At 37.1% G+C, this 7,447-nt stretch overlaps 1 protein-coding gene across 2 annotated transcripts in view; it reads left to right on the top strand.

Moving 5' to 3' along the window:
* The first annotated feature begins 3,710 nt into the window (after nucleotides 1-3,710).
* Nucleotides 3,711-7,447, top strand: part of LOC107703371 (probable G-protein coupled receptor 146) — a 9,827-nt gene continuing 6,090 nt past the window's right edge. The window contains exon 1 of one of the 2 annotated variants that reach the window (XM_016505973.1): nucleotides 3,711-4,033. The gene's annotated coding sequence lies outside the window, so the exon portion shown is untranslated. Of the gene's footprint in view, nucleotides 4,042-7,447 lie in introns of both variants that reach the window. The other variant, XM_016505974.1, reaches the window with a different exon arrangement.

Genomic DNA, 7,447 nt, shown 5'->3' with positions numbered 1-7,447 from the left:
ATACCTGCATGTTATTGGTCAAACTACTTTGGATGTTTTAGGCAATATAAAAATCCTGGCCAGGATGTGTCCCATATGAACGGCACATATGCCACCCTAATTTACATGTATATATTTATATTAATTTAATCTATATTATACATATAATAATAATAATAATAATAATACAGGTTTATGATAATAAAATCAGCATATTATAATGATTTCTGAAGGATCATGTGACACTGAAGACTTAAGCAATGATGCTGAACATTCAGCTTTACCATCACAGGAATAAATTATATTTAAATATATATTTAAACGGAAAACAGTCAATTACATTAAAATAATACTTCACAATGTTGCTGTTCTTTTTTGATCAAATAAATGTAGCCTTGGTGAGCATAAAAAACTTTCAAAAACATAAAAAAAAAACACTTTTGAATGTATAGTATATCTAGGTACTAGAATGTTATAGAGACCCTAGAAACCACCTAAAACCAGCTTAGCAACTGCATATCAACCCTAGCATCATGGCAGCAAGTCATGAGAATGAAACAGTTTAACTTTCATCAGAAAATGTATAAATCTACTTCGAAAACAGAGGTTTGTTCTCCATTCAGCTTCTGCAGACAGACCTTCATTTCTTACTTCCTTGACTCCTGTAAAGATAAGGCTTTAGTCTATGCATTTAGCTATTCCTACCCAACATATAAGATCAGATAAAAACATAATGTCCTTTAAAGGCAAAGCAAAATGCAGAAAACCTGTAAACATATGAGTCAGTTTCCCATAAATGAACTGATGCTCAGTGACAAATTATTATCAGAAGAGGGCGGCTTCCAGTTAAAACCATGAAAAGTGTGGGTCAGTTCATGGACATTAGAAAAACTAAACATTATTTCTTTTTTGCAAGTCTCTTGTATATTGGGGAAAAGAAAAAAAAAACGTTTTAAACGTAATATATATATATATATATATATATATATATATATATATGCTGCAGGCCGTGTCCCACCAGCATGTATTCATTGAGGATTAAATACAAAATACTAATTCTTTAATACCTCACCGGCAGCTCGAATGAAACTACATGTCGTGTCATCTATTACTTTGGATAAATGTGAATGCGACACAGTTCGGAAAAGGCGGCCAGGATTACGACCCATGTGATTTGCCAATCACTATTATAAAATTCCACATCAAAAAGTATTGAACCAAATTCAGGTCACATTAAAAGAGATTAGGTCAATTGTTCAGAGGAAACGGGGGCACAGTCCTGTAATATTTCTGCTGCACGAGGGTCTGAAGTAGAAGGTACGGGCCTGTAAGTACTGCAAACAAATGTAGGCATGTCTCTACACCTCTATGGTTTTTAAATGGAAAAGGATTACACAGCTATGCTTCATTCTTTATCTGTATTCCTAACGTCGCAAATACTGCTGCTACTGGGGAGGACCCAGAAGTCCACGTGGTTTTGAAAAAAACGATAAAGTGGTCACCATTAGTTGACACGGAAGTAGTTAACAGTGGTCATCGCATAACCACAACACTCATCCCGCAGGATAATCTCTTCCCAGAGGCTCCACAGAGCTGCTGAGTCATCTCCCAAGAGGGTTTCTCCATAAGACTCAAAGAAAGCAATAAAAATGCATTTATCCTGTATATTTCACCTTAATATGCAGATGGGTTACAACAAATAACTGGTGGGTTACAACTCTATATGAGGTAATTGTCAGCGTACAACTAAATTCTAAGTATTCATAAATGTGCACTGATTGTTAAGTAAATGCCATAAGTTTGTATTCTAAAAATAAAGTAGTTGTGCTCCAAGAACAAACATTAGGGTAATTGCAGGCTGTTATAAAACGTCTCTCCGACGCTCTGTGGGTCAGGATTTCAAAATGTGGGCCATAAACAGAGATGTACTTAGAGTGGGTTTCACTTCTCATAATCTTTAAGCTTCTTTGCAGACTAGTCACATTATGAGAGAGACTTACTATGAAAAGTTCAGGAAAGCAGAACTGCAAAAGACTTCCCTCCAGTTCCCTTGGAAATGAGGTGAAAGAGGAAACGGATCTACCATATAGGATAATGAACACACGGATGAATGACCAGTGGTCTCAAATGCTGATTAAAGCATGCATTAGGGGCCTTTGCCAAAGACTAAAACTTGTATTTTTTGTTTGCATTTATCCTCATTTTGTGGGATGGGAGGCTCTGGTTTTGTATCTGGAATTATGTTGTGTTTGTTATATTTAGTTGGCGTGCTTGTTTTGTGTATATGAAGAGTTTATTTGCAAAAACAGAATAACTCAATTTTTTATTTATTTTTTTTTAAATCATGTTTTTTATTGTGTTATCATGTTTTTATTGTGTTAGTTAGCTGTATTTTTTAGTTATTTTTTAACCTAATCAAAATAACCCAACTGCAGTTTGATTGAGATTAATTGGAATGCACATTGAAAAAACTGAGTTTTCTGTTTTTGCAAATGAACATACTTTAGTGTTATAACCTGTAAAGCGACTTCAGCACTAGCTTAAAGTGCCTATAAAGTAAAGTTTGGCTGCATCCAAATATAGATACTTCCAAACTTTATAGCAAGTGAATAACAGTGAAAAGGGTATGTCGAATTCACATTATTCATAAAAGAGTCGGCAAAAGGTATCTACTTCCGGTAAGATTATGAGGTGCACATCTGATGCACACTTTACTATCCCATGAGGCCACCAGAGAGAAGTTGTGAATGGCTGACAGGTCACATGACTGTGACAACATGATGAATGTGATTGAATTTATACACAAAACTAAAGTTTTTCTAACAATCATATAGTAAGTACTTATTCAAAACAAGCACCTACTCAGAGAGTATGCGATTTTGGATCCAGCCATAGTATTATTATATCAGTAACAGATCTCACTAGAGCAATACTCTGTGTAGAAGTGCTGTACGTGAAAGTGCTGTTCAATTTCTTTTAGTTTGCAAAAAACAACAGAATGCACCTTTACAAATCAGCTAAGCCCATAGGCTTTTGACTAAGCAATATTCTGAATATTGGGGTATTAATAAAACCTAAACTAACTAAACTATACTGAATCATTTAAAACCATATGCATCATATTGAAGTTAGTTTGCTAGCAGTCATATTCTGTCTCTATATTCTGATGTAGTTGTTTTCTTGAGGCTTTTCTACCAAACAAAAACAGAGTTTATTGACTATGAAAATAAAATCAACTGCAAGTAGGTTAATTTCCTCCAGACTACTGGTGAAAGATGGACTAAATAATGCTGCGGGATCCGTAATCCTCTGACCTGGAGATTCAAAGCTGCTTTTGTGGCGTGTTTTTGAACGCGATAGTGAGTGAACAGTGTTCTATTGAAAGTTGCTGTATATGTCACCCCTCCGTCACACTCGTCCAATGACTGCGAACTAAGCGAAATTACGAACGCTACTATGGCTGGGGCTAAGCTTATGAATATTAAGTACGCCGCGCTCACGTGACTTGGTAACCTTCCATTGGCAAAGGCTTGGCTCATGCATATTAATTACCATACGCAGGCGTTGTTCGGTGACCTTCCAATAGCGAACACCTGCCTAATGAATATTAATTAATACGGGCGCCTTAGCCGTGTTACCGTCCAATAGCGAAAGTTTGCGTTATGAATATTAATAACTATGGTTTACCGTTGTAGGATTAGACATTTAGCAGTCGGGCCTCTTGAAGAGGACTGTGGGGGAGGGTCACGTGACGCGTGTACACACTGTAGAGTTCAGCACCACTCGATTCGTAGTAAGATCATCAGCGTCCTCCCCTTTCCAGAACAAGCTTTGACGGACCAGAGACGAATATACCATATGCAACTGTGTTTACGCCACATATCGGCGCCTTGATCGAGCGCATTTTTACTTACTTCATTTCACACGAGGTCCTGGTAGTCTAGCTACCGATTTGGGAGCTTTTGTCAAAGTATAGGAGGAGAAATGTCAATGGAAATACAGCAGAACCCGATGCCTCCGTAGAGCTGTCTCAGTGCCAAGAACTGGTCCTCTGGTGAGTAGGTTAGTCAGTACCTCCCTATATTGAGTTTAAAGTTGTTTTTAAAGTAGCAATTAACCCGCTGTGTTTCGTCAGCAGTGATGGGAGAGCTCGCTAAATCAATCAGATTCATGTTTGACACTTTTTAACAGTTTACCGCTCGAAGAGTGGCTTATTTCTGACAGTTAAGTAAAACTGCAACATAAGACAGGTTAAACTCAAACCTGCGTGTAATGCCCGGATGAAAAACAAACCAATGATATTCACCGCTCAGTCGAACAAATGCATCTTTTTAGTAGATTTTCTCCCCGTTGTTTGCATTTTTTTTTTTGCGATTACGGGACAGGGGTGTGTAGTGTATATATGTATATGAATATACATTCATACACACATATATAGGCTATGTGTGTGTGTGTGTGTGTGTGTGTGTGTGTTTATACATGTTGTGTAATTTTCAGCGTTATAAGGGTGCCTGGATGGGTTGTGAACATCCTATAAGCATAAACAGAGTGTGTGAAGAACACCGTGTATCTTTACATTTAAACACTGTAGCTTGTCAGTTTTAACTTTTATATTTTATATATGTATATTAAAAATAAAAACAACCCAGGGTAGAGAGTCAGTTAAGTAATGAACTAGCAACTGAAAAGTGGTAAATAGTTTTTAAACTTGAGAAAGCTGATGTGAAAGTTGCTTACTCTTATTGACTGATTAATGACCAATGATCTTTAAAGAAGAAAACCACTGTATTGTAGTGTAATATTTACTAAATGTAATCAAAAACGTCTTCATTTGCATTTTAACCTCATTTGTGTTGTATGTGTTTAGAAAGAGCAGCATGTTTTAAGGTTTTCAAACATTAATCCCATTAATTTTGGGTCAAGGAACAAAATGGAAAAGCATGACCATGTTGTTTTTATTTGCCTGAAGTTTAGTCTCATATTATGACACATTGGCTTATTTTGCAATATACCTATGCACAAATGATGTTGCTGGGAAGTGACATCCGACCTCTTTTTATTGCCTAAACAACCAAAAACACCAGGGAGGCTACGTTACCGTTGGATCAGGTCCATGTAGGACTTGTAAGAGGATGGCAATGTGCCTGTGCTTTCTGCTGAAGATCGCAGACGTCATATGAGACAGCTGAGAAAAGCATGCCTCTTTGCCTGAAGACACTAGCGAGCGCTTTACTCTCCAACACGGTCTGGACTGTCCAGCTGGACATGAGAGGATTACATAACCTGTTATCCAATTTTCTCATACAGTTGTCAACTTTGATCTCTCATGTTCTCTTCAGTCCAGATATTTCATTCCACAGATTTGTAATGTTATCAGTTGGATGTAAAATCATTGGAGGTATTTTTATAAAAATATTGATCTGACCCCAATAACCTACAATATCACTATTCAGCATGATTAAAACATGATGTAGCCTACACCCCACAATATAATGTTCACCAGCAAAGTGATGCATAACCAAATTGTGCTATGCAAACCATGCATGAATAATTTGTGTAACCAGGAGAATTTGTTTGTCTCGGTTCAAGACTGCCTAGCGATAATCCATGCACGCGGTACGCAAACACCCAGAGTGATCTTTCCTGCTGATGAGTTTACAAAGAAGTGCTGAGAGAACATGCCGTCCCAGGGGTCAGGCCAGCTGAGGTGCTGTCAGGAAGACTAATACAGATAGGCCTATGTGCCGGAGGTTTAATTGAGACGTTGTTTGTTGATGTTTCGCAACTTCAGGAAAGTATTGCAGGTCATCGTTTGCCCTGTTGCTTGTAGGTGGTGAAAAGCAGGTAAGAATAAATGCTGCTGCTGTGGGAGAATGAGAGACTGAATTGGGTCAAGGCAGTTTTGAATAAAATTGCTCGTCGTCCTTCTGCAACACCCACACTTTCAAGCTAGACAAACTTTAATTACGCACTCATATGGTTGAGTATCCGTTTATTAATTTGACATTTTTTATGGAATATTAAATATTTTTATTTGAATATTTAATAAGGCACACTTTGATCTTTGTACCGGGATGACCATTACTATTTCTGCCTGTTGTAATTGGCAGAAAGAAGGCTGCTGAGTAAAAACACTGTACAATATTGGAAGGCACAAGCATTTACTCACCTTCATGTCATTTCACAGTGTAAAAAATATCCTGTTAAAATTACAGTAAAAATCTGGCAGTTGTTGCCAAAAATTCACTGTAAAAAAATGGATGACATTCTGGTAACACACATGATGCAAAAATAATGTAGTAAACATAAAAACAAAACACCTAATGTACATACTGAAAAATTAAAACTATTTATATTAATAAACTGGCTGATTATATTTCTAAACTAAAATTAAATAAACTATAAAACAAACTAAAGTAAAGGTAAATTAAATATAATTGTATGTGATGTGTAGCACAGGGACTTAATATAATATCAATTATATGTTAATTCATAGTTTTTAATTCCGAAACCCCAAAATTTGACAGTATTTTACAGTAATTATAATGCAATGTTAAATTATTTACAGTTATTTGCTGTTTTAGTCTTTTTTTAACTTTTTAAATCTCACTTGAAAAATTCACTCGTATGTTTTTACATGCAGTACTAGATTTTAGATTTTAAGTAATAATATTATTTTTTTTGCGTCATTTTTATGCATAATTTCTCCTTAAAATAAATGCAGAACCTTACATTTTTGACTGTAAATACTTGTTCTTCCTCCAAGTCTGCTTTCTATTTTCTAAATCCCTGCAGCTAAAACACAGAAGTGAAAAATCTATTGTAGCACGACCTAATTTGACTGCAGAACGCTCAGTCCTCATCTTCATTTACTACTCGTTACCTAAACCCTCACAGCACGCACACGCACACAAAGCTCAGAAAATGCAATCATGTGACATCACTCAGCCGATTCTGAGAATTCGCTGTACATTCCAGCGGGGATATGAGGGGTGTGGAGCAGCCCTCTTTTCATCTGCTGGGCGGTGGGTGGGTTGACTTCTCTGAAAGTGTCAAGCGCATTTAGTTGTACTCCCACAACACTCTTCATCCAGATGCATGGTCAGCCAAGATGTCTTGTTGTTTGTGTGAGGGAGGTAGAATTAATAACTGGGGTCATTGAGAGGTACACTGTGCGGTGGAGTGGATGGACATTTACCTTTGCATGCGTGCTTGCTCATGTATGTGAGCCGTGGGCTGCAGGTGTTAGAACGCATCCCTAAATGGCACGCTTTACAGCAAGCTATGATGTCAGCTACCTTTTGCACCCATTCAGGAATGCTTCGGTCTGCCAGCCTAGACAGTGTTTGGTCATGGTCTCTTGAAGGAGACAAGATGCTGCAAAGCAGGGATCTACAGTAAGGATGGGCAGGATAGTTGACTATATCAACTAGCTAGACGATTACTATGACTTAGTTAACTATGAGAT

This window comes from Sinocyclocheilus anshuiensis, unplaced genomic scaffold, assembly GCF_001515605.1.
Source record: "Sinocyclocheilus anshuiensis isolate Anshui unplaced genomic scaffold, SAMN03320099.WGS_v1.1 scaffold58, whole genome shotgun sequence".
In the NCBI taxonomy this organism is placed as follows: Eukaryota; Metazoa; Chordata; class Actinopteri; order Cypriniformes; family Cyprinidae; genus Sinocyclocheilus; species Sinocyclocheilus anshuiensis.
The sequence above is the reverse complement of the archived record's forward strand: the minus strand, read 5'-3'. Positions and strand labels throughout refer to the sequence as shown.